Raw genomic sequence first — 27,934 nt, forward strand, 5'->3', positions numbered from 1 at the left:
ATTTTTTTTACCTAATTCCTTTGTCTTTGACCTATTTTTGTTTGTTTGTTTGTTTCTTTAAACATTGGGGGAAAGAAAACAATATGCAAACAGCTCCTAAAACATGACATCAAAGTCTCTACTTTCTTTCTAGAGCTCACAGCCCTGGAAAGCAGCTTGTACAATACCAGATTCCTGGGGTGTTTCTATTTCCTTCCCTCTGTGGATCAATAAGTTAAGTAACACGTCAATACCAAGATAGCAGATGAACATCTGTCAGGGAGAACTGGTCCTAGGGGCTTTGTGCTCTGCTACGGAAAGCGTTTGATCTCGGTGTGCTGTCATAAAAGATGGGAGAGAGTTTATTATCTTTTATGATCCCGACTTACTAACAACACCTGACAGGGTGATTGTGTCTCAGCCTCTCGTTGGAACGTGGGATGTTCTCATTGGCTTGTGCCCGTATGAGGCCCAGAACTTGCCGGTGAAACATCAAAACAAGCTATAATATGCTTCTGGCAATGGGATTCAGAACAGCTGCAGGGCTTTCTCCTATAGGGGGCCCGCAGGAAGAAGAAAAATGAAAGTGGAGCAATCAATCTCTATAGCATTCTATATATTAATAATGTTTGCCAACTCCAGACATTGTCTAATCAATACCGGGTGCAGCGGTTTGCAATGGTTTGTAATTCTGGGTATGCCTAGTTGAAACAGCCTGAGCCTGTGGCCTGGGAAAGGGGGCATCCATAAATGCACATTCCATGTGTGCTCTGGGGTCTGGGCAGTAAAGGGTGCTAAGACCCAGAACTTGACTCAAAAAAGATGAGATCGCTCATAGTGAGGAAGCAAATTCTTGACAGTTTGTAACAAGGACCAACTCCCAAAGAGGCTGGACACGCCAGGGATTTTCCTCCTTTTGTCTGCCTCACACTCCTTTTTTCTGAGGTCTTTAGTGAATCCGAGGAGGGATCCTCCCATAGGACTGGCCGAGGAGAGGTGTGGTGCAGCCACCAGGGGGAGCCCATCAGGCAGAACCCTCAGGATGCTAAGGGCCTTCAAGGCTCGAGGAAAACATTGATTTCATGGAGTTTTGGGATTAGAGATGATTGTAAACACTTGGGAGACTCACTGAGTGCAGACACCTGTAAAACAATAAAGATATGAACAAAAGTCACCTAATGCCATTGAAGAATGTTATTCAGCTTAGGTTCGAATGACGCAGGCATAGAGAAGAATATTCCTCTTTGGAAGGTCTAATCACTGGAAGGCAAGGGTGAGCCAGCAGGGGAAGTAGAACAGAACACAGAGAGGGGTGCTGTGAGAGAGGCATTTTAGATTTAACAAAAACCAGTGGCACAATAAGTACATTTATTTTGATGCAGTCAGCTTTCGTTGGTAACCTTTTCCAGGCCCATAGGCTATGAGTGTTCACAATTAAAAAAAAAAAATCACCAAATTAAGTCTTCACTGCAAACAAAAACAAGAAAGCAAAACTCCAACCCCAAAGCTGAGCCCTTTGACTTACAGACAACTCCTCCCTCCCCCCTGCCCCCACGCAACACGTTTTGGCAAACATCATTTAAAGGCTGAATCGGCTGAGAGGTTGCCAGGTAAGAAGTGTGCACACACATGCATCTAACAAGCTGAAAACCAAAGCGAAGCTGGCAATTTGCTCATAAACCAGATAATTAAGGATGTGCCAAACTACCTGTTGGGAACCCGGGATTTATCAGTGGTTTTTATTTACTGTTTAATAATATAGCGTGTTACATAAACCTTTAAGTAAAACTATTTGATTATTAAAAAAGTGGCCTTTTCAAAGTCACAACACCTCCCCTACAGAGTTCTAAAATCAGTGGAAAACGAGCAGCATCAATAAACACGGTGACTTATGTCAATAAATGTTCTGCCCACCCGGGTACCTTGTTACCCAGGAGGTGTATAATGGTCAAAGTTGAAATATGAAGATGTTTGCCAGTTCTCCTTCTTTTATGACTAGGATTTAGAAATGTAGATGTGTACATTTATGAGCATAAATTTGAAAACTTCTTTTTCAGTGGATCTATTTCAAGGGTAGTCTCGTCTACCCTATATTCCTTGTTTAAATATTTTCTTATTTTTTAAGGTTTATTTTTCCTAATGGGACTTGATCAGTGGCTCTGAAATTTGGCTGCACACTAGAATCATCTGGAGAAGTTTAAAAAATCTCGATGCCTGGCTTTCAACTCCAGGATTCTGACATAATTGGCCTAGGATTTGGTCCCAGTATTAGTATTTAAAAAAAAAAAAAACACCTCCCAACTTTAATGTGCATAGAGATGACCTGGGAACGCTTGCAGAATCTGATTCAATAGGTGGTTGTGGGGGTGGGTATGTGCGTTTGTAACGAGCTCCTGGGTGATACTGCTGGTGTCTGGGGCACACTTGCAGTGCAGAGTATCTAGAGGAAGTGGTTTTGGTATGAATTTTGTTTGCTACAACAAGTCATGTCTGAACTATGAAGGTCAATATGGAAGGAAGATAGAAGGCGGGGTGAAAGGCTCTTCCCACCGTGTGGAATTTTTTCCGGGCCCATTGGCCTAGATTCTTTCACTACATCTAGTATAGGGAAATCCTATTAACAGGTAAGATTTCCCTAAGATAACAATTTGGTCTGGAATGCACCATGCTGAGTGATGGTTTACTTAGGCTAAGGTGTTTCTAGGGATGGCTGGAGGCAGGAAAGGGAAGAGAAAACACGTATTTGAACCTCGGTGGACTTACTATGTGCCAGGCACTATGCCAAGTGTTACTGAATCTGGGAAGGTGAGACTATTGTTCCCTTTTCACAACCGCAGATGGGGACCAAAGATAGAATTAACGACCAGGGAGGGGAATGATGTCTCTTAGTTGCCCATCTATGTTTTCAGGGTCCTGACTTCTCCCCTGCCCCCACCACAGTGCCCATCCCTTTTTGGGACCCTGGCTTGTCCTGTTCGGATGACCTCGTTTTCTCATTCTTTATCAAGACTATAAAGTCTTCTCTTTTACTGGGTCACAGCTCCTCTGATAACTTACTTATGTTCACATATTAATGTGTTTTGTTGGCTAATCTCTTGTCCCGTGACATAATTATTAAGTGTTTTCCCTTTTATCTTCATTTTAAATTGATAAAGTTCTTAGGATTGAGTTTCACTGTTTTCCTCATGGCTCTCAAGTGATGCCAAAGTAACCAGTCAATTCACTAAGAAAACAAACCCGTCAAGTGTTGTGTTTGAGGTCTCGTGGAACAAGCAATTGCTTGACTGACAATGTTGTTTTTTTCCTCCGGCTTGGATGGACCTGACCACAGAATCGTAAGTACTTATTTTTTAAAAACCTACCACTGACTTGCATCCAATCCGGGTGGCTTTCGCACACAGTAACACCATTCATCCCTGCTGGCTCCGAGGAGGACACAGAGCCGTGGGGGTTTTAGAATCTGGAGTCACATGCAGGCTCCCAACCCTCAGCCTGACCCCACACCTTCCACCGCTTCATCCCTTCACTCCCCAGAGCTCCCTCTGGGAGCAAAATGGGGATTTTTTCCCTTCTTTTTTCCTGTCGAGACTTTCCGAAACCTGGGGCACCTACTGTGCAGACTTTGTGTTAGGGAGAGAACAGTGATTCTGATGGACACATGAAACAGGTAGCCGAGACTTCGGCTGCCACTCCCCAACCCAAGTTGCTCTCCCAACAGCTGCAACTGCTAAAACAATCCTGTTCTTTTGTTTTCCACACTTAAAGAAAAGGCCTTCAGCCAAACTGTCGCCCCTGACCTTGTTTTATATTTCCAACGTGCATTTTATTAACTCCTTTTTCATATGGTGCATATGGAGCTTGCCACCAGATGAGAAGGAGGCATATTTTGCAACTCTGATGGAAAGAGCAGCGGCGAGCAAGGAGAGACACTAGGCGCAATTTTTGGAGCAGATATATCTCTTGTGTTGACCTGAGTTCCATGCATAAATGATAAAAAAAATAACGCATTTACATCGTGCAGATCACTTAATTAAAAAAACAAATACACCTACCATTAGCCAGGCACTCAGAGCCTTCTTAGAAAGGGAAGTCATTTTGACCAAAAGATAATTGAAGAGAACTAAAGGAATATGCTCTGTGGCCGGGGTGGAGGTTTTGTTCTTCAGTTTGGCAATTCACTGGGGCTGAATAAGGAAGACATTGGAGTACAGTACAGCTCTAAAAGACTAATCCAAATAAAAATCCATCTTGCGTACACTTTTCATTGATTTCTAACAGCCCTGTTCTTTACAGAACAACAGCCGGGAAAATAATTTCTGTCTAGGTAGGAATGATATACTGCCCCCCTTCTTTTCCCCCTCAAAACCAAAGTTAAACTTCTCCCCCCACCCCCTCCCCCCCGCCCCATTTTCCCTCCCGGAGTGTGTGCCTGTGTGCAGGGGTGTCTATCTAATTGGCCACAAGAGGGAATTAAACTAAATAAAATCACTATCCACGGGGGCCTCTAAATATGCCTTTTTAATTTGAAAATTTTTGTGGGTTATAGTGTAATTCAAGCTTTTCAAGGTTTATTAGTGCATAGCTGTTCGCGGGGCTCACGGAGCTCAAGACTCGCAGACCCATACGCCTGCCACTCCGAAGGAACCGAGAAAGCCCAAGTGCCTTTCATCTGCCGACCTCCCGCCCGAAGTGACACAACCCTCCAAAAGGCCTCCCTCAAATAAAACACAGATTAATAAAAGTGACTGAAGGGAGCTGAAGTTGGTAATTTATGCTGCCGACTTGACACCGTGTTCGTCATCCCCGGCTGAGGAATTCTGACAATTCCCCACGCGGCCAGGGGACCAGGGGACGCGGTGCTCGCGATACAGACGTCCTTGCTCTCCTTGCTCGCAGAGCCCAGGGAACGCCAGCGACTTAGGGCGTTCGCGGCCGTCGGAGTCAAAACACGCCGCGCTGGGTAATTAATTGCTGCAAGAGGAAACGGACCAATGGCGCCTTCTGCTGTGAAGCTGTTAATGGAGAACTTATGGAGAGAAAGTCAAGTCCTCCCATCCAAATTGGAATGTGAAAGAAATCTGTTGGAAGGTGATGACAGAAATGAAGTAAAACAGTTGTTTCCTGATCCGCGTGCCAGGTGTGTCTCATACTGTGATAAATAAGATCTGCGTCCTACACTCCAGAAATTGGGGGAATATTACAAGCGTTTATTATGGTGAGGCACAAAAAATGCACTTGAAATGCTTTGTTTCTCCTGGCACCAAACGGTGAGCAGTTATTGCACAATGCCTGGAGCTGCTAATTCCTTTGTTTAGGATCAAGCCAACATGGCCTATTAAAAGCTTAGATTCAATTTTATTGTGAAGGTATTTATTAACTGATTATGAAAAGACATTAAAAGACTCATAATTAAGCTACTAAGGTGCTCCTTGCCTTGATAAATTCTCCTCTTTCCTTACACAATAGGAGCTGTCCTTGCACTTGGACCTGACTGTTCAGTCCCTTGGCTCTCACCTCTGCTCCAGAGCCAGTGCCTGAAGTTTGAAGGTCTCTGAGAACCAGCGGGTTAGGGTTACGAGCATTTCCCCAAAGTTGTGCGCAGTGCTTACGTTCACTTTCAAATCATTGCCATGTTTCACCCTAGGGAGGGTGTGTGAATGATTCTTGACAAGTTTTTAAAACGCCTTCCTGACTTTTACTTATTAAGAAGTTGTGACTAAGATGTCCATGTGCACACGTGTGAACATGCACACGCAATTGAATAGGGTATGTGATGTCACCAGGGCATTCACGTATCTCTTATTTGGGGTTTGATCTTGGGTATCCATGTTAAAATGATCATTCTACTGAAATGATTGTTCTTTCTTGCTTTTTATTTTATTTTTATATACTTATTTATTTTTAAAGATTTTATTTATTTATTTGACAGAGAGAAAGCAAGAGAGGGAACACAAGTGGGGGGAGCGGGAGAGGGAGAAGCAGGCTTTCCGTGGAGCAGGGAGCCTGATGGGGGGCTCGATCCCACGACCCTGGGATCATGACCTGAGCCAAAGACAAACACTTAACGACTGAGCCACCCAGGTGCCCCTCCTTTCTTGCTTTTTAGAGTATTTTGATGTATTTCATTCCAGTCGTTTTCTCTAGAAACTTCAAGAAAAACACCTATGCAATTTTCTTCTTAAGGACAAAAGAAAAATTTTATAAAAAATTATTGGGAAGGAGCACCTGGGTGGCTCAGTCCCTTAAGTGTCTGTCTTTGGCTCAGGTCATGATCCCGGGGTCCTGGGATCAAGCCCCACGTTGGGCTCCCTGCTCAGCCGGGAGTCTGCTTCTCGCTCTCCCTCTCCCCCTGCTTGTGTTCCCTCTCTCGCTGTCTCTCTCTCTGTCAAATAAATAAATAAAATCTTAAAAAAAAAATTATTGGGAGTCCTGACTATAAATTATAGTCTTTTTGACCGTATGAAGTAGGTATAAAAATACATATCATTTTGACAGTGGAACTCATTTGTTGAACCTGTTTAAAAAGTTTTTCAGTAGCAATAACTAATCTTCAGATAAATCCCATCAACTGCAGTACCACCAGTAGTCAAAGCAGGACTTGAAAATAAAAAAGAAAGGAACTGTAACAACCAGAAAACACAAAATATCTAGTTACTGTTGAATCATGTGTTTTTATTAAAATCTTTGATTTCTGAACCATGGTCCCTGCTACTGTTCAGTCATTTAAAATTTGTTAAAAGATGAGGAAGCCTAATTTTTAAAGAGGCCCCTAAAGCATAATAAGGAAATTAACACACTTAAGTAGAATTATCTACATAATGAGTATGACTTTAAAAAGTTATACAATATCAACCACAGCTCTGCTTCCCTCAAGAATCAACTATAATTTTTGTTCATACACATCATCAGGAATTTATAGAATTAGTACTGAGATTTTGAAAGAGATCTGAGTATGGGCCAATTTGAGGAAATTGAAACTGGTATTATTTGAGTTTTTTCTTAAATGTTGAATTACTGCTAATTCCAAAAATTTTAAGTAAGTGCTCAGGAAAACTGAAGTCCTTACCCTGCACAGCAGTCTCAGAGTAGTTACCAAAATAAGGGTTGTTGTTTGCCATTTAAAGTTGTCTTGTTTATTTCATAAAAATGTTACTTGAGAGGTGAATCACATTTTTGAAGTAAAAACAGCTTTTCTTACATGTTATTCATAATCAGTAATATTTTAAATGTCCTTTATGTAGTATTTGTCTAGGAAAAATCAGAATTATCTTATCTGAATTATTCTTTTTTTAAAATTTTATTTATTTATTTGTCAGAGAGAGAAAGGGAGAGAGCACAAGCAGGGGGAGCTGCAGGCAGAGGGAGAAGCAGGCTCCCCGCTGAGCAGGGAGCCCGATGTGGGACTCGATTCAAGGACACCTGGGATCATGACCTGAGCCAAAGGCAGACGCTTAACTGACTGAGCTACCTAGGCGTCCCATTACCTGAATTATTCTTGTTGGAATTAATTTACCAATCATATTTCCTTCATTAGTAAGAGCATAAAAATGGGATTTTGTTTTTACCGTGCATCTTGAAAATTTAAGATTAGCCTGTTTATTACTCAGTCTTTCAACAGGGTATTTCATTCATTCATTCATTCATTCTTTCACCCACTCACTCACTCACTCACTCACTCACTCAGTAGACAAGGATTGTGTACCTACCATGGGCAACTTTTAGATCCTATGCGCTAATGGTAGTAAAAGCACAGTACTTGTCCTTGAAAATCTCTGAACAGAAGACTGGATGAAGAAAGAGGACTTGGAAAAAAAAGTGACCCAATGACCTACTTTATTTCTTCATACTTTGAGTAGAGAACCAGAGAAAAATACTCTACAAATAATTCAGATTTGACTGTGGATAAAACCATTTATCCGATTGTCTCATCTCTCGTCCTGTTGACCGCTCTACAGGCTTCTCTTTTCTGTTTCTGTGTCTGATCCTTTCTCCCTCACTCACACTACATACATCATGTCTAAAACATCCCCAGCCCACAATCCTTCTCTGGTTGTTCCTGATGTCCAATCAGTGTCAAATCACGGCCTCTCTGTCTCTAGATGGTCGGCTTTGGGCAGAAGAAAACACAATTCCCACAGAAGGGTGTCTCTGCTTCTGTGACCTCTGGGTCTGTGTCGTGTTCCACGCTTAAAGAATGCAAAGTAGGCAACTGAAGAATTTCCACATCCCTCCAGAAAATCCCCCCAGTCCTGGGGGTGCCAATGGGAAGAATAACGCAGCCATGAAGGAGCTGTCTCCTTATAAGAGCACTCCCCACCCCCCCACCCCCCACTGACCCAAGCCAATGAATGGTATTTGCCAGGCAAATATTATCTGGTGCAGGGCTGTAGCCAGCAAACCTCCCACTGCTTGAATCAAGGCCTGTTGGCAGCTACAGAAGTGAGGTGTCGCTAACTGACGTGTAATTATGGTAGACAGAAAAATGTAGACGTGTTAGCAAAGTCAATATTATGGAGACCTCTGTCTTCCCAAATATTGTAACTAAAAGATATTTCTAGGGTATAGCCCATTACATTCTCTATTTTTACGACCAGTCACAAATGTATTTTTTATTAGCTGGTGTGTTCAATGTTTTGAATGAATAGCCCTTATTTTCAATCTCATTTTCTTTTGTGGTAAGTGCAAAAGGATTTTTGCTGACTTGAAATAGTGAAGCTGCTCTCTTTTCACTGAACTGCAGGGCGTGTGGCACTGAGAGTTTATTCCATAGCCTTCTATGACTCTTGACTGTAAATTAGTCTGTGAAGTGGTGTTTATTGCTAAACCAGGAGGTTAAGACAGCCTAATTACATGTTTGTGCAGGAGAAAACACCATGCCCCACCGTGAGCAATTATCCTGTCCTCCTCTCATAGCTTAGTCTAGCTCCAGCTAAGAAGAATGAGGAGATGGCCTGTCTTCACCACAAACTTAGCAACCACGCATTTTCAGTGTTAATTAGAAATTTTGTTCACTGGAAGAGTGACTTCTTAGCATAAGTCAGCCTTCAGCCCAGTGGAGGGCATCTGGGAAAGCTGCTTGAGGTGTCTTGATGGATTTGATCTCTGATTCTGCCTGCAGGACAAAACATGGGTGGGACCCTTGCCATACTCTCAACTTCATTGCATTGATGTCTTTTCTCCCTTTTTATACACATGGCAGGGGAAGCACTGTTAGGAAACTGTGGCTCTGTGTAGTTTTTTTTTTTTTTTTAAGAAATGAAAATACTGCTTATCCTAAGGGACTTTTTCTTATGTTAAGAAGGATGTAGCGAATGAAAACCAGAACGAGATCAACAGGTCAATGTCTTTAAAGTTGGTCATAAAATGTATCACAACAAAGAATCTGTAGGGTAGGAATGGCATGCCAGAGTACCTCTGTCTTTGTTCTTGGACACTTCTCTGTCACAAGGGCAGCATATTTCTGTTTCTCTTCAAAAGCGTTTGGCTCATATTTTTTCATACACAGGCACATGCTGAAGTCTTACAATGCATAGGTTCAATTTCCTCTTAGGAAAATAAAAGATGCCCTTCATGTCTTCTCGCACTCAACTAGAAATGCTCATTGTCATTGAAACGAGCTGAGGGAAGAACGAGTTCTGTACAAAACAGCATCCCAAGCATGGTCCAATCTGCTCTGAGATGATGTCTTGCCCCTAGGGAAATAGACTTCTCATTATTAGCAAATTTCCAAGCTATCACTCAGTTTTCCCCTCTTTATCCCATTTCTATGAGTTTTGTTTCTAGGATGAAATAACACTCTCTTCTTTCTCTCTCTCTCTCTCTCTCTTTTTTCCCCCTTTCTGTTCTCAACTCTCTTTCCTTCTAAAACAAGACTTAAGCAAGGCTCCCTTTCCTTATTGGTTAACCCTTCTGGCTTCTCCAATAGCTTAACTTAGTTTCTTTCTTTTTCGTGGTCAGGTTATCCACACACTATGTTGGAGGCACAGGCGAGAAAAGCAGTATGGAGACGAGGTTGAATGCTTTTCTACTCCATTTATTTTAAGAACCTAAAACCTTTGCACCATGTTGTAGGACACCAAGTGCTCTAGGGTGCTACTTTGATGAGTATATTCTGTCTTTCTCTCCTTCCCACTCTCTGCCTTGCCTGTCAGGGGAAGATGATTGGGGTGCACAGAAGCTGGCAGAACTGCTTCTAGTTTCTTCATTATTCTTAACTTCTTTTCAAAAACTGCCCGAAAGGCCATGTACTTCCTGGTGAAATCCTATCAGGGCCCCCTAACCACTCTCCTCCTCTTCCATATGTCCGTGAGTTTTTCTAGCTGGGAACCTTTGATCTCTTGGCTGGTGGGGCCTATCATATTGTAAGCTCGCTCATTTAACAGCAATCTGTTGAGCACCTACTATGCACCAGAGCTTATGCACATAAATCATGTGTGTCCTGCTCCTGGCTTCTTGGGCTTCTTTGTGCCCTCCTACAGCATATCTTTGTTTTTCGACACGTACAGTTTTTTCAATTTGAATTCAAAGTTTTGGAAACAAACAGTTTTCATCTCATGAAGCAGCATTCTGTTTCAAGAATGAGAAAGAGAGAGTGAGAAATAGACTTCCCTACGGGGGTGTTTGATTTGATAAAGGACTCTGAGGAACGGTAATCTGGTGCGGGGGGGTAGGCTCAGTGCCAGGACAGCAGTCTCCAGAGGGGACTCCATCACACTTTTAAAGCATGACGACCTCTTTGACATATACTCCGCTTTAGATTTCTCTTTATATCAGGGAGCCACAGGAAAATGACAGGGGGAAATGTTTTTCCATGGGAATCAGTTTATTGGCTAATGAATACATTTGAACAGGGCCCCTTTGGGGTTGGGGACTCAAATTGGGTCTGGCTGCAAAAAGCACAGCTGTACCCTCTGTGCCGTATCTCCTCTCTGAAGGCCGGAGAGTTTAAATCCCTAAGTCTAAGGTCACACAGCTGCTCCGTGGCCAACTGGGGCTAGAGCACAGCGTTCCTGAGTTCCACTTCGACACTCAAGCCACAAGTCCACAAGGTGAACTGACATGTAGTTGAAGGCACCACATGCCATTTTATTCATCATCTCCTAGCTTGACTTTATTCAGCAGTCAATAATCTTTAGAAGTTTTTCAAAAGGATTGCCAGAGTGTTCTTCTCCAAGTCCATTTGAAAGCCTAGAAATAAACCTTGAGATAAAATTCCATAGCTCACGTATTAAATTCTTGCTCAACTTTGCCTCATTCCTGCCTTAAATTTTAGCTTTGCTGGTTTTGGGGGTTACTGAGACTGAATTAAAAGCTAGTTGACTCTAACTTATATAAAAACGTGCAGGAATTACACTTGTGTTGGAGTCAAAGAGACAGAGAATTAATGTTCAAATAGAGAGGTCTACGGAAAAAGAGAGTGGCAGCGTCAGACCTCCAGAATTCCCAGGAAAGCAGCCCCAGCAGGGAAGATGGCTTCCATACATGGTGAGCTGGTGGGTTGGAGTGAAGACTTGAGGCCAGGCTTTGGAAGGCAGGGTAAGGCACTCATGAGAGAGACCACCACAAGGAGTGGTGGAACTTACATGGGCATAGTAGGCACAGAAACTCAGGTTTGAAAATGGGCTCTGCCCCATTCTAGCTGTGTGGTCTTAGGGCAATTATCTAGCCTTTCTGAGGCTGTCTTCAAATCTTTAAAATGGGAACTATAGTGCCTAATTCACAGTGAGCGATGGCTGGAGAAGGAAGGATAGACTGGGTATAATCTGTAACACTGGGCCTGGGATGCTTACTACATGCCTATTCGCCTTTTTTTAAAAATATATTTTAAAAATATTTTATTTATTTATTTGACAGAATGAGAGAGAGAGAGAGAGAACAAGCAGGGGGAGCTGCAGGCAGAGGGAGAGGGCGGAACAGGCTCTCTGCTGAGCAAGGAGTCTGATGTGGGACTCAATTCCAGGACCCTGGGATCATGACCTGAGCTGAAGGCAGATGCTTAACCAACTGAGGCACCCAAGCGCCCCTCACCTTTGTTCTTATATGCAGGTGACATTCTCACTGATCTCCTCCATCCCAGATGCCTGCTGACATACATTAGAGAACTGATTTTCACACTGCAGTGTGAGAGCATTAATGAAAAATCAGTTTATTGTTCATGGCTGTGGTAAGTTGAATAATGATGCCCCCCCAAAGATGTCCCACATCCCAATCCCCAGAATCTGTATATGTTACCTTGTGTGGCAAAAAGGTCTTTGTAGATGTGATTAAGGATCTTCAGATGGGGTGATTATTCTGGATTAGCTGGGTGGGTCCAGTGTAATTACAGGCATTCTTTTTAGAGGGAGGCAAGAGGATCAAAGAAGAAGTAGATGTGACAGCAGAACCAAGAAGTTGTTGGAATTATGTGAGGAAGGGGCCATGAGTGAAGGAATGCAGGTGACCTCTACAAGCTGGAAAAGGCAAGGAAATGGATTCTCCTTTCAGAGCCTCCGGGGAGAACCAGCCCTGCTGACTTTAGCCCACTGAGACCTGATTTTGGAATTCTGATTTTCAGAGCTATAAGATACTACAGTCATGTGGCATTGAACCACTAAGTTTTTGGCCATTTGTTATAGCAGCCATAATAAACTAATACAATGGCCAACGCGTTTTAACAAATGAAACAGAATAGCAAATACAAGTGGGGTTTCAGCGTGTGTGTGTGTGTGTGTGTGCATGTACATACCCACAAACGTGTATATGGCCCTGTATGCACTGGATTGCCATGGTATTGCATGGAATCTACAACCGCGGCTTATAGACAAAAGAGACTAGAAGCCACTGGCCAGGCAGCTGCCTGCCTCTCTGGGTGTTGCTGGCTTGACACCTCCTGCTCCTCTGGGCTGTGCTACTAGCTTGGGGAACCCTTGCTCTCCAGAGCGGTGAGTTGGCAGGACCATCTTGCCTTTCCCAAACCTTAATTATTCTTCACAGTCAAAGCCAAATGGAAGTCTGGCTTACAGGAGAGGTATGGGGAAAGTGCTGATTTGGGCTAGAGAGCAACGTATGAGCTCATCTGGAAATCACGAGGTTGTGTCTGACCGTGTTCCACATTAAAGTGGGGAGTGGTTTTTCTGTCAGTAACATGAGCCAAATGTGAGGTAAACTGAGGTATAGTAGGAATCAGCTGTGGCTGGGGAAGCCATGTATGTCTGCATTTGGCACTTGGTAGGTGTGTTGCTGAGAGATTCTTGCAGGAAATTGAGTAAAAATATATCAGGACCGATAGTAACTGGATTTTGTATTTGCAGGTGTGGTCTGTGAACTCAGAATGAGTTCTCTTCAGAATGCAGACGGGACTTTCCTTGAAATAAAAATGTAACTCCTAAGTGTGGAGTAAATCTAAACCCAATGACTACAACAGCCAGTGAGCCGAGTCCTTAATGACAGACTTTCAACATCAAACTCAATTTCAGGGCAAGTTTTGTCAATGACACCTCCTTTGTCTTAGCATCAAGTGGTGGGCAAGATTTTCCAATAATAATGTCTCCTGCTGGGATGTGGAGAGTGGTCCCCAGTCCCACCAGAACGTGTAAAGCCTCAAGAAAACTTCCTTCACTCTGCCTTTATGAAGTCACATAACAGCTTCTCCTAGATCCCCCCTCACACCCATGATCTCCCCTCTCCCTACTAACTAGATGCATTATCAAGTTCCGGAGGCTTTGACATTAGGTTGGGCGGGTTACATCACAGACTAACCATGAGCCCATGAAGAGTTACTGAGCTTCGCCAAGCATCGGCTTCCTAGCCTATATGCTAAGGTGGCCATAATATCTACTTCATTGGGTTTTTGTGAGGATTAAGTGAGACATCCAGAAGTGCTTATTCCAAGGTAGCTGTTGTTAATTTTCCTCTTATGCTAAGTTTGGATCATGGAAGTGTAAAATTATCCATAAACATTATTTTTATAAATTTTTTTTTTGCTAGTCTGAGTGTGACGTGAACCTACCCGAAGAGACTGAGGATGTAAATATCCTTTGCTGTTGTCTTCCTCATCTCAGGTTTAAGAGATAGAAATATGACAACTCAGACTGAACCCCAAAGAGGCTCATGAGCCTGTTATTTCTTCTGAGAAATGGCAGGTAAAGATTACTATCATAAAATGGTGCAATTCAATTCTTTTTTTATCTAATAAAAACAAGGCCAGGATAATTAAATAAAACTTTCTATAATTATAAAAAGAACCCTCGCCATTTGCTGCTTCATTTTGAAATCAGAAGATAGCCAGGGAATTGGGATATTATAATTTCCTCTCTTTGTGCTCTGGCCAAATTGCTACACGTCTGTGCCTTGAAGAGCTTGGAAATAAACAATAAACCTATATTCAGCACCAACTCCAAGTATATATTGCAACTGCATTTTTTTCCACTTATATATCTTGCTATGAGTGTGGCCAAATCGCAACCAACTAATGAAATCCATCCTGGAATTTCAAACTAAAAACTTATATCTTGTAAGGCCACCAAGCATTTGCCTAGGAAAAAAAATTTTGTTAGCAGTTTGGGAAAAACACCTAGAAATTTCTATCAACATGGATGATCATTTTAAAAATTACTTTCCAGTACATGGTAAGTTAAGTAGCTTCATCTTGTTAGGATTATCCCAGTAATATATCAGGTATATAATCTTGTTTTTTTTTTTCTTTTAAAGATTTATTTATCTCAGAGAGAGAGAGCGTGAGAGAGAGTGCCCGAGTGGGAAGGGCAGAAGGAGAGAGAGAATCTCAGGGAGACTCCCGCTGAGCATGGAGCTTGATGCAGGGCTTGATCTCAAGACCATGAGATCATGACCTGAGCGGAAACCAAGAGGCAGACACATAACCGATGGTGAGAACAGTCAATAATAAAAATAATAATAGGCCAAGATAACCCATAAAATAATAGGAAAATGACAGCAATAACAGACTGTGCTTGCTGAATGCTATCTGTTTTCAAGCACTCTTGAGTGCTTGTGAGCATGACCTCAGTTCCCGTGGAAAAGAACCGTGTATATGCTAACAGAGTCAATACAGTCTGATAGTCTAAAGATAGGTATCCAGATGCGAAGTGAGTCTCGCTCTGTACTGACCACCCAACAACTACAGAATTGAGTCTAGCTCTAGGTGCCAGATTTTAAGAAGGGCATTGTTAAGAAGAAGGTCTGAGAGGTTCTTTGGTTGAGGAGAGGCTCTGTTTGAGGAGGATGAGCTACTTTAGCTTGGAGCCCAGGCGGCGGAGTAGCTGGTTTCACCTACTTCAATGAGGGATAAAGTGGAGGAAGGAGGGCACGAGTAGCAGTAAAGCGTAGAGGAGAACGTGAGGAAGACTCTGGGCTTTCCAGTGATCAGAGGCACGTGGCTGCAGCATGTGCTGCCTCACAAAGCCCTGAGCATTCTCTAACTGGGGAGACTCAAACTGAGGTGCAATGGCCATTTTTTCAGAGGTGTTAGATGTAAGATCACAAAATTAAATGGAAGGACAGACTACCTCTGCATCTCTACCTCTATCTACGTATATCTATGAATCTATGTATGTATTTATCTATCTAGTATTACTTCTATAGCGCTTCATGGATTTCAAGACACTTATCAATATAATCTTACTTTGTGTAAGCTCTTCCTTCTTCACTGAGGCAGAAAGCAGAGGGATCCGGTCTTTCTTGTGTTCAGAGAAGAGCATAATCATGGAATCAGGCTGAGGGAGGAATTCTTTCCTTATGATTTCAGTATAATCAAAGCGGCTATTACGACGGCAATTATACTCCTAGGTCATTTGCTCTTTTTTGCTTTGTTCCACGATTCAAGCATCCTTCAGGTGCTTAGAATGCACTTCCTTGTGCTTTTCCACCAAAAAATATTAAGAAAAGTGCATGTCTTTCTCACAGGGAAACACCCACTCCTGGCATCCTGGGTAATGAGCATTTTATGATTTTAAGTTCGCTGGAGAAGTCTTTGGGTAAAGAAGTCATCCAGGTATTATTATGCATCCTTCACTATCAATAGCAGCAAAAGGTGGTGCTGGTCATTAGCTGTTTGCTTGCAGATTCATGCTCTGCTCTTCCCGCTCTGCTCTGTCCTCTGAGGGGCTGGTTCCTAAAAACTACCTTTCTCAGGCTCCCTTATCAACTGACGTCAGGGGCAGTTCAGCCGATGGAAGGCACTGGAGGGTGACTGAGATGTAGGAGGAAGGGTGAAGTCAGGGCCGTTCTTCTCGCTCTTCCTTTCAGATGACCTCTGAGGCCCTGCTTGTGTTCTGTTTGTGGTTCCAGCTCCTTTCTGATACATAGCCCCTTCGTGGTCTCAGCTTCCACAGGGAGCTTCCTCCATGGTGCTGTTTTCTGTCGAGCAGCCCTGGCTCCCTTTCCTGGGTCCCTCCAGCCCTGGGGCTTGTGGTGGTGTCCTGCTTGGGTGCTGACCAGGTTTTCTCACCATATGTGCTGGGCTTTTCAGCAATTCCAGTGCCTTTAGAACTACATCCTGATGTTAACCCTCCCTACAAACTCCCCTACATGGGTTCTAGTTTCCTGACTGGACCCTGACAAACGCAATGTCTAACCAAAACTTGTCACAGACAATATCCGTGTTTAGGGCCAAGAAAGAGTAAGTGTTGGTCTATAAGTTATAACATTCTGTGGAGAGGTCAGGCTGGATCCTGAGAAGAAAGGGGCTCTGGATCTTCCTGGGATCCATGGCTGATGATGTGGAACCAAAGTATGTCAGATGCGAAAACCTACTAAAACAGCTCACATCAAATAGGACTTTATTTTCCTACACGAGGGTGGAGGCAGGCAATTGCTGATCCTCTATCAGCTGCCTCATGTTATCAGGGTTTTACACTGGCATCTCGGTGTCCTCTGAGGGAAAGCAGTTCTTTCCCTCATGGCCACAAGGCAGTTGAAGCTACATCCATCTTGGGGTTGCAAGCATGAAGCAGGAGGGCAGGACCGGGAAGGCTAGCTGCATCTGTTACTTTTTATTAGGAAAGTGAAAACATCATGGCACATTTTTCTTCATGTCCCTTTGGCCAGACTGGGTCATAAAGTCACCATTAGCTCTAAGCACAGTTGGGAAAGCGGGGAACAGGGTGTCACGATGGATGTGGGGACAGGAAGTTGCTGCTGGAGGTGCTATAGATGTTTCCTTTCCTGTTTTTATTTTGCTCCAGGATTCAGCTCTCTCTTGAGGGACTATATGTAAAACGTCAATAGTATTTTTGAAGGGGGGCAGAAGTCAAAATTTAGTCTTATCTCTTTTCTTTTTTTTTTAAGATTTTATTTATTTATTTGACAGAGAGAACAAGAGAGCACGAGCAAGGGGAGCAGCAGAGGGAGAAGCAGGCTCCCCGCTGAGCAGGGAGCCCGACATGGGGCTCGATCCCAGGACCCTGGGATCATGACCTGAGCCAAAAGCAGATGCTTAACCGACTGAGCCACCCAGGCGCCCCTAAAGCAAATGTGAACATTAAAGAATTTCTTTAGGGTTTCCTACCAATAGCATAACTATGTGGCGAGCACCAGTGATCATCCTACAGGAGGCAGTTTGCCCCAGGGAAGTCTGCTTTGTTATGTGATGGGAGCTCATGGGACCTGCGTGGAGGGGTTTGAATGTCTCCCTCCAGGATAACCAAATGTCCACATGGAAGAATGTTCAAAGCTTAGGCAGGTACCCTGAGGAAGCCAAGTTCTGTTTGGCATGGCAGCCGGTCATTTGGGTGGAAGCATACATTAAGAAGTTGGGCCCTTTAATCAGGGAAAGATCTGCTGCCTACCTAATGCAAGATGTTTATGAAAAGTAACCGAGTATTAAACCAAAGCAACCATTAATTAAAATAAGAGTTAAAAATTGATTTCTACGTCCTCCCTCACAGTCCTTTTACCTCCTCTAGGAACAGCTGCAAACCCCAGGGCAATGATGGTTGCCAGATGCTGTTTCTTGGTGAAGGTGGATCATCTGCTATTGGGGGGAGGGGGACAGTGCATTTTAGAAAACCTAGTCTTGTTCAAAGTTACCATGAAGGGGAAACTTTGAAAAAACCAAACTGCATAACAATCACAATGGAAAAAAATCAGTATCTTCTACATTTTGTGTCCCATGTAAGCAATTAGAAATGTTAAAACATAAAATGTAGAGGCCTTCCGGTTTTAAAGCGTTACGGTCTCTGACAAGCTTGTAGAGGATGAGGGCACACGACGGCAGGGTCCTGCGGTCTCCCTGGACAACTGTTGTCTTTGGTGGAAGCAAGATCCTGCCAGCAAATGGGCCTCCGGTGGTCGTGTTACACCAAGACTCTTTGTTTTCTAGGCTCTGTCTTGTGGTCATCACCTCTTATGATACCACTGGACCAAAGATAGAATTTTAAAGATGAAATAGATTTTAGGAGTCATTTCATCTAAAATGTTGTTCAAAAGCTTTTTAGCTGGTATCGCTGCTTCTGCTCTCATGCCCTACAATCCACTGGCTCACATTGCAAACATTTCTCACGTGGCTTCCCACTGCATCTTGAGGAAAATGCAGACATCTCTCTATGGTATATGATGATCTTTTTGAACAGTTCCCAACTTACCTCTCAACTCTCTCTTGTACTCTCTTCCCCCCTGCTCAACCACACTGGATTCTTTTTCTTCCTGAAACATGTCTGCTTCATCTCACCCAAAAGACCTTTGTTCTTGCTATTATCTCTGTCTGGGATGCTCTGCCCACCACTTGTCTTCACACAGTGAGTTCCTTCTTGTCACCCGGAGATCAGCTTTAGTGACACCTTCTCAGGGAGGCTGTTTCTGACTGTTCCATGTAAGGCTCCCTATCCACAGTATCCTAGCGCAGCTAGAAAGATTTATTTGCCCCTCGTGGCCCTTCTCTTCACCTGAAGTTATATTTTTCATAGTTTATGTTTGTTGTTTGTCTTCCCTTTCTAGAATGGGAGCCTGATAAGAACATCAGTCTCATCTATTCCAGGACCCAGAGTAGGAGTTAATACATAGTAAGGTTTTGGTCACATGTCCATGTAAAGGGGGAATTGGAGTTGCTAAGAGAAACCTTGAAATCATGGGTGCTTATTCAAATGAACTTATAGAGGGTCATCTTGAATAGATTGCCACCGTTGCCACCACCTATACTCTTCAACTGAAAATTTAGCTGAACTACTTTCTGACAATGGTGTTTGGGGCTGGGGTCAAGTATTAACTAACCATGGTTTATCAGCATGCATTTGTTATGCTTCCGGGCAGATTTTGCTCGTGCGCTATTTGAATGGGAAATAATAATGAGTCATTTGGTGTTTTCCAGTGGGGTTGCCTTTGGCATTTCAGTATGGACATTAGTCGTGCCTGACTTTCCTGAGCATTAATAGGACATTTAACATCCTCGGCTCCTGCCCGCTGACTGTCGATAGCATGCTCCCATCACTGTGACGACCAAAAAAACACCCACGCATTTGCAGATGCCCCTTAGAGGAAGAGTGGTATCATACCTGAAACCTTAATTAGTGTGATATGAACCAATCATCGAATTAACTGAGACATAGGAGAGCACTCCTCTGGTGAGTTGCATTTTAGTGAGCTGCTTCTTCATCATCCCCTCTTGCTGCAGAGCCTGTGAGGACTACCTGGAAGGCACGGTGTTGAGGCAGGCCGGCCCAGGAAGGTGAATGGCCTCTGCTGGAGCAAAGCCTGATTCCTGCTCACACAGTACTTTTCTTACTTGGGTACTGGGCAGAGATACATCAAGGTCTGAGCCTGAGGACAGCCTCAAAAAACAATCTGCCAGGTGGCCCCGAGGCCATTGCTTTGCTGTTGTTCCTCATTCAGTAATGTGCTTGTTCACTTCCTCCATATGTGCTATGCATACTCACATACTCTGGTGCCTGCCTCGTACATTGTCAGGATATCAGGGTTAAGACAATGATTATTATTTACTTTTGTATTTTTTGCCCTGTGTGTAGTCAAGTGCTCACCTCACAGTAGAATTATAATACAAACTATTGGTGTGGTGTTCAGGATAAAAATTGTTCTCAGACCATCTTTGTGATAGACGGTGCTGTTGGCGGTCACTACATTGCAGTGCCTTCTCCACTGGAGGAATGAAGAAAGCAGACTGGGTTATGTTCCCCAGAACAAGTGGTGATGGTGCTGATGCTGACGACGACAGTGACAACCAAGTAACAGCCAAATTGACTGAGTACTTACGTGTCAGGCACAGTTCTTAACAATGTATATGTTCTTATTTAATTCTCACAGCTACCTGGTAGGTGAATATTATAACCTCATTTTATTATTCACTCATTCATTCATTCACTTACTTATATTGAAGTATAGTTGACACACAATGTTATATTGGTTTCAGCTGTACAATATAGTGATTCAACCTCCCTGTATGTGATGCTCTGCTCACCACAAGTATAGCCACCATCTGTCACCATACAGCACTATTACAATGTCATTGACAGTATTCCCTATGCTGTACATTTTATCTCCATGACTCACTCATTCCATAACTGGAAGTCGGCACCTCCCACTCCCCTTCACCCATTTTGCCCGTGTAGCTCCTTTTTATATTAACAGAAAGAAAACAAAACAAAACTGAGGCACCGAGAAGTTAAGTTGCCCAAGCTAGAAGGTTGTAGAGCTGTGATTCTACTCCCATGGGTACAAAGCAGGCGACACGAACAAGAGAAGTGGGCCAGGTCCAGGAGGTGAGCGGGGGTGGTGGGGATGGTGAGGGTGTGGAGTACATATCGAGGGGCAGACACCAGTCACCTGCGACCATTGGTGGCCAAGTGGGAAAGTGGCCTGGCTCCCTGTGGCAAACCTTCTGACATCTTTTCAAGGGATGCAGACAATCTGCAAAACCCTCTCAATTTAAAAGGTTGACTAAATTTTTAAAAATATTCCATGTACCCACATGAAATATTGCTATAATAGAGCTCCATGTTTCTGGCCATAAGGTTTTCCTCTCAAAACAAAGATTGTAGGTTCTTGTCAAAAGTAAAACTCTGGATTTCAGGTAATTAATAAGATGGGGTGTGCCAGATTTTCTCCATGCTCTTTGGGCTCAAAAAAGTTTCTCTTTCTGTTTTCCCCCAGTCACAAAACATCTGTTTATGGCCATCCGGCTAATTGGGCCCCGCTGAGTGTTCTAATGAGGGCAGAGCGAGCGAGCAAGTGGATTTAATGCCCGTGGAAATGCATGTTTCTAATTGTGCATCCAGTGAAGGTGGAAAGGTTAGAGTAATGAGCTGCTCTCAAGAGTTCTGGCCAAGAGAGAAAGGGCTTTGTTGTTTCACATTTCATCGTTGTTATTGTCACTGAGATATGCACTTATTACCCACCATGGCATTGATTGCCAAGAGGCTCTGCTATTACATTTCATTATCATGCCATTTCTGAAGGAGGGGAGTCTGTTCTTACTAAGCAATGACAGTGTGCAGGCAACCATAATCGCCCCCTCTCCGCTGCACTCCTCAACATCTTGTATACAGCTGTGAACGGCTGTAGTAGTGCCAATTAATCTAGGGGAGGTTTACTGAAGGAGGGGTGCTGTCCTGTACAGCATTTTCCAAGTGGCATTGCTGGAGGAGAAATGCTAACTGAAAGGACCAGACAGATGAGGAGGCTGTCAGGTTTATGTTTCAGTGGGGATTGACATTTCTAAATGGTTCCTCTCATCCTGCATTCTCAAGTAAGTGTGGAGGCAGAGTCCAAATCAAAAGGCTGGATTTAGAGTCTCTAATCCAAGGGATTAGAGCTCAGACTGTGTGGTTGTTTGAAGACTTTGAGAAGGCCTGCTTCATTTGAGTCACACTCAGTTCATTTAGTGGCCATCGATGGTGAAGATGAGCGGCCATTTTAGAAAGGAAGGGTTTTTGTTGCTGGGAGATGGAAATGTTTGGACCATGGGGGCACAGGATCATGGGGTGTGGTCGGGAAAGCCTTTCACTTTCAGTGTTAATGAATAGCTTACATTTTCAAACTGTCACAAAAGAAATAGAATGATGACTTCTGTTCAGAGTTTTTTTTTTCTCATTATGCCTGCTTTCAGCCACCCTCACCAGTCACATTGTACTAACCGTGTGTCTCCTTAAATTTAACACTTTGTAGATTAAGTATCTCATTGAAGATGATTCGGGGTTAAAATACAACGTAAATCCTGATGTTTGATGGTATTTTCAAAAACAAGGGAAGTGAGATAAAATTCCAAACCCCTTATCACAGCTGACACAGCCCAGCCTGAGTTTCGCTGAGCCAGCTCCCCAGACCTGTCTGGTGCCTTTGCTGCTCTCTTGCTCTCTTTCAACTCTGTGGATCTTCTTTTAGTTTCTTGGCACTTTTAACTTTGTTTCTGCCTCTGAGGCTTGGCACATCCTCTTCCGGAATGTTCCCCATCCTTGGATCTTTGCTCACAGGTTTCCTCTTACCTGTTCAGTCTCAGTTTAAACATTGCCTCTTCAGAGGAGCCTCCTCTGACCATTTACCATGGACAGTCCACACCCATGCCTTCCAATGTCTCCATCTAGGCACCATTTATGTCTTCATGACATGTAGCACAAAACTTCCTTTGTTAGGTTCCTTCCTTCTTTCCTTCCATCTTCCTTCCTTCCTTTCTTTCCTTCCTTCCTTCCTTCCTTCCTTCCTTCCTTCCTTCCTTCCTTCCTTCCTTCCTTCCTTCCTTCCTTCCTTCCTTTCTTTCTTTCTTTCTTTCTTCTTTCTTTCTTTCTTTCTTTCTTTCTTTCTTTCTTTTTTTTCTTTCTTTCTTCTTTTTCTTTCTTTCTTCTTTTCTTCTTTCCTTCTTTCCTCTTTCCTTCTTTCATCTTTCCCACTAGACAAAATTCTTGTGAGCTTTCACAAGAGTTACAATTCTCTTGTTCCCTATATCTCTAGTACTTGGCTCAGAGTAGGTCATCCATAACACTATAAAGAGATGATTTCAAAAGATATAAAGTTAAAGGGTTCAGTTGTTTCGTTTTGAATTCTCCAATACCCATCTTCTATGCCGATCACTTAGCTAGAGGACTCCTGTACCAGGTGATAGCTGAGAGGCGGATTTTGCTGTTGATTAGTGTTTTGATCTTGGTTTCCTATAAATAGAGACCAGGCAAAGCTTAGGTAATGCTTTACTACAGGTCAAGGGCAAAGGGAAACAAAGCAGGGAAGGAGGGAAAGCAAATACAAGGTATATTAGCAAAGCTGGTCACAAGAAAACACACCGTGGCGGCTTGTCCTGTGAGTTCATTTCTGAATAAACTTCTTGGAAATATTTACCCTGGAACAGTTCTTTCAGTTCAGAAAAAGAATTTATCTGCTGGCCCTTCCTGTCTTTTGTCTCTAATTGATCAAAATTTGCACCATAGGGAATTGGCTTTTCCTCCCTTCTGGGTTGTGTTAGCCCCTCTGGGTATCTGCTGGGAAGTCAAACCCAGTGGCACACATTGGCCCACACTACAGTGCTTAATCAGGGGCCAGGTGTGGTGCGAGGAGCCAGAACCTCTATGCATCTGATTGACTTGGCCTTGGGCTTAAGGCTCCAATGCCCCCCCCCCCAGAAGTGCCACAGAGGCCCTGCCCAAGCCCATTCTTATTTTAAGAGAGTCTGAGATAACTGGTGAAATTCAGAGATGAGGTTGTCAGCTGGGACTCTCTAGTGAGTAACTGACCAAGGGCTTGGGAGGCAGGTGGAAATGGATACATTTGAAAAAGCATAATGTGGGTCCAATGAAGATTCCTTCTCAGTTTCTGCGGACCTGTGATTTTAGACAAGCCCATGGCCTGAAAACCTGTGTTACCTCATTGAAATGAGCTAAGCTCTCACTGATGAAACCTTGGAAATGTTTCTTCACTCAGATGCCACTGAGTTCCACCTGGGCCACTATATACACATACATATAATCAGAAAGGAATTTATACAAATATAAAGGCAAACAAAATGTGTTTTTGACAAAGCAAATCATAGTAACCTGAAGTCCATATCCATTTTAGGTTTTTCTTACACACACACCTGCTGGTGCCCTCCTCCTGACTTGGGCAGCTACATCCTCAGTAGAATTATTTCTATTTGTGCCTAGGGAGCTGGAAACTTTCTCACACCAAGGCTGATCCCCTTTCTAGCTGCCAACACTAAAGTTATATAACCCTTGCCCAAGGCTGCTTCTTGGGTATGAGACCTCTGCGGTTACACAGGGTTCCATGCTCAGAAGGGCCCATGCTTGGTTTATAATACTGTGTTGCCACAGACTTGAAATTCTCAATAATTTTATCTTTGAACTTGTGCTTTTTAAGTGAAGTCTGATAGTCAGTGAAGGCTGCCTGTCAACAGAGGAGATTAGCACAATGTGGCATGTCTGCCATGCCATCCCTTTCCACCCCCCTTCTCACATAGTATTTGTGATATCCTGTAAGCACCAAATGCTGACAGACCCACGGCGCATGGGAGTTCACTGTGACTCAAAGCGAGTACAAGGTAAAGATTATGTCTATGAATGAGTAAGTGAGGACAGTGATAGCTCTAAATTGCCATACTTACTGTGTGAACCAGAACTTTGTCCATGGGAAAAGACCGGAGCATTCTAAGAAACATGAACAGCCAAGGAGGAACTCTATCGTATCCTTTCTTAACCACTGTTATTTTCCTGTATTACACTGCGAATGGTGACACAGTAGGAAGGAGAAAGAGCAACCCATAGTTCCTTTTCTTTTCATCTTCCATACTCATCAGTAATTTGTAGGGAGACAGTTTAGGTAGAATGTGCCTGTATAAAGAAGTGAAATGAAAAGAGTTGAGTTAGTTTTGTGCAGGGTTTCCACTGATCTGGTAAGAATTACGTATATGTGCATACACGCGCTACAAATACAAATTGAGTAATTTTGGCAATTCTACATAGGAGTTAAATGCTCTTATATTTGCATTTAAAACTGGCATTCTACAATATGAAGATTAACAGTAAAATTGATACTAATAACTTAAAATTTTAAGTACTGTTAACAGATTTTAGAGCAGGAGATCCCCCACTTTATTCTGCCCTGGGCCCTGCAAATTATGTAGTTTGCTCTGCTCTTCCCTTATGGGCTACTTGTTGTCCATGGGCAGAGACTTGGCAAGAAGTCCTATTTGCCATCTGATTTCCAATCCTTGGTCACTGAGTGGGGAGTGAATGAATCAGTGGGGACTCTTGGTGACAGTTGAAGGCTATCAGACCCTGGCCACAAGGAAGGAGTCTTCAGGAACTCCTGAGAACGCAAGTCATGGAGGCCAACCTCCAACCTCCAGCTGTTCAAGCAAGCCTGAAGGATGGGAGCCTTCTTATAGAATGAATAGACTGTAGGTAATCAGGGATTCCTGTATAGATCTGTAGGGCTTGCATTTTGACCTTGTGGAATCTTCTCTGCCATCTTTGACAATAAAATGGTAACAAAAAGAGGTTTAAACTGCAATTCACTATTTTATCATAATTTTTTTTCACCCAAAATACTCATTCCAACCTCTGGAGAGGCTGCAGAGTTAAGTATAAACTGTAGATGAAAGTCTGGAGCCAGCCTGCCTGGGTTTGATCCCAGTTCTGGCATTTCTTAGTTGTGTGACTTTGAGCAAGTCACTTAACTCTCTGTGGTTTGATTTCCTCTTCTGTAAAATGGAAATAGTAATTGCATTTCAGGGGTAAATTGTATTTTCAAGGCTGTTGTAGGAATTAAATAAGATTAATTGAGAGTAATGTATGTAAACGTAGTGCCTGGAACATACTCTCAGTAAATTTTAGCTATTGTTGTTGTTGTTTGTTTATTATTATTTGGTGTATCTGGGGACATATCCTCCTAGTTAGACTGCGAGCTCTGTGAAGGCTGGAGTGTATCTCTGGCATTAAGTGTGAGCATGTTGCACATTCCAGTTACTCAGTAAACATCTTGGTGTGTTAACTATTATGGTGCTTTTCTCGATGTGAAGTAAACTGTTTTTTTGCAAGTAGAACATTCCCCCTTCATGGTGAGAAGAGCGCTATCCTAGAGACAATGGCCAAAGCAAAGGTCATATTCTCACCTGTGTGATGTGAAGGACACCAATTTTGTTCCGGGGCAGTCTCATGTCCAGAACCAAGAAATGTTCGTGAGCACGAAAAACACACCACTGGCTGTTTCCTGATTTGGAAGGAGTCCTTTGCAGTTGGCTAATCGTGTTGTTATTTCCCTTGTTCTTTTGCTCTAGCATGGCCCCTTCTCATCTCGCTCCTTGGGGTGGCGGAAGGTAGTGAGGGAGCAGAACCTCCAATGAACTCCGAGCCTGTCCACCTAAGACGGACACTGCTATATATTAATAGGTATTATTCAGAATACGCAAAGTTATTCAAACATAAAGGAAAATGAGCCTTATTTCTTACTTTACAAAGCAAGTCATGTTTCTGACACAAAAGCAAAGCGCACAGGCAAAGCCATTTCGTGATCCTGGCAGCAACATCCCTGTAGGATGAGGTGTGATTGACAGGCACGCGGGGCATTCGGGGGACCTTTCAGTCGCTTCCTCCCACTAAGGTCCATCCTCTCCGCCCACAAACTCTCTTTCAGGTTGATGGATCTCTGTTTCCCACTCTCCACTGGGGTGGGCGGGGGGCGGGGGGTGGGGGAAGGATGGTATCACATTTCCTACCCTGCAGGTGTGCGAGCCTTCTGTGGGAGCAGGAGACCATGAAGTTGAGGTGGAGTGCAGAGGCCCATCCCATACAGCAGGCCAGGAGATGGGGTCTCCGATAGCAATGCTGTCCCTTAAAAACAGGAGAAACCAAACCCCACTTTCACTACATGAGAAGGTGCTTCCTGACAAATTTTCCCTCCGTGAAGGTCTTATCCTGGGGCAGAACAGTACTCACAAGAGGAGAAAGCAATCCCTCATGAGGAAAATTATCTTTTCGTAATTCTCCAGCGCAACCAATGGAACCACATCTGTGGTTGGTACCTGAAGCAAATGCTTTTCCCTCCATTTTCTTTCCTTTTCCTTTGTCATCTTTCCACTATATTACCTTGATTCCTGTTATTTTTCTCCTTTCTCACCCCCTCCCCTTTTTAAAAAGGAGTAATGTGTGGTTGTTAAAACGCAAATCTAATAGGATGGGGCTACCTGAATTTGGATACAAGCTCCACCACTTCACCAGCTGGGTGGCTGAGGGCAAGCTACGTACTCTGTTTGGGCTTCAATTTCTTCACTGTAAAATGAGTCCAATAAAATGATCTTCGTGTGCAATAGCCCCAGAGTACAGCACCCACGTTGTAGTCTACAACCCTCAGGGGTCGGTGGTTGCCACAAACTCTACCTCTTGGTGAAGGGTGGTGACCTTTCTGGGACCAAACACCCATCCCTGAATTTTCTGCAATAAGCCCCCAGGACATTGTGCTGTGAGGAGCCCTCGCATTTCACAGTGTGAAAGATGGCCCTTGGGGTTATGTAACACATCCTTACTATGGTGATGATGAAATACAGAAACACACCTACAGCTCTTTGGACAGTACCTGAAACATAGTCAGTACCTATGCTCACCAGGCATTGGCCATTGCTCCTTGATACCTCTTCCAATACCCATGGCAATCAAGAGTATACTTGTTCTCCAAGATGGTGCTCTGTTGTCATCTTTAGTTTCAGCTAAGCTCTCCCTTCACTTGTGAGCTTTCACTTCCATCTGTCACCCTTCCACAAGCTAGTTATCCCAGCTTCTGATGACTTCCTATACTTTGAGGAGCGCTTCTTTTCTTTTTTTTTAAATTTTTTATTGTTATGTTAATCACCCTACATTGCATCATTAGTTTTTGATGTAGTGTTCCATGATTCATTGTTTGTGCATAACACCCAGTGCTCCACACGGAACGTGCCCTCTTTAATACCCATCACCAGACTAACCCATCCCCCCGCCCCCCTCCCCTCTAGAACCCTCAGTTTGTTTTTCAGAGTCCATCATCTCTCACGGTTCGT

Source organism: Zalophus californianus, chromosome 7, assembly GCF_009762305.2.
Source record: "Zalophus californianus isolate mZalCal1 chromosome 7, mZalCal1.pri.v2, whole genome shotgun sequence".
Lineage (NCBI taxonomy): Eukaryota > Metazoa > Chordata > Mammalia > Carnivora > Otariidae > Zalophus > Zalophus californianus.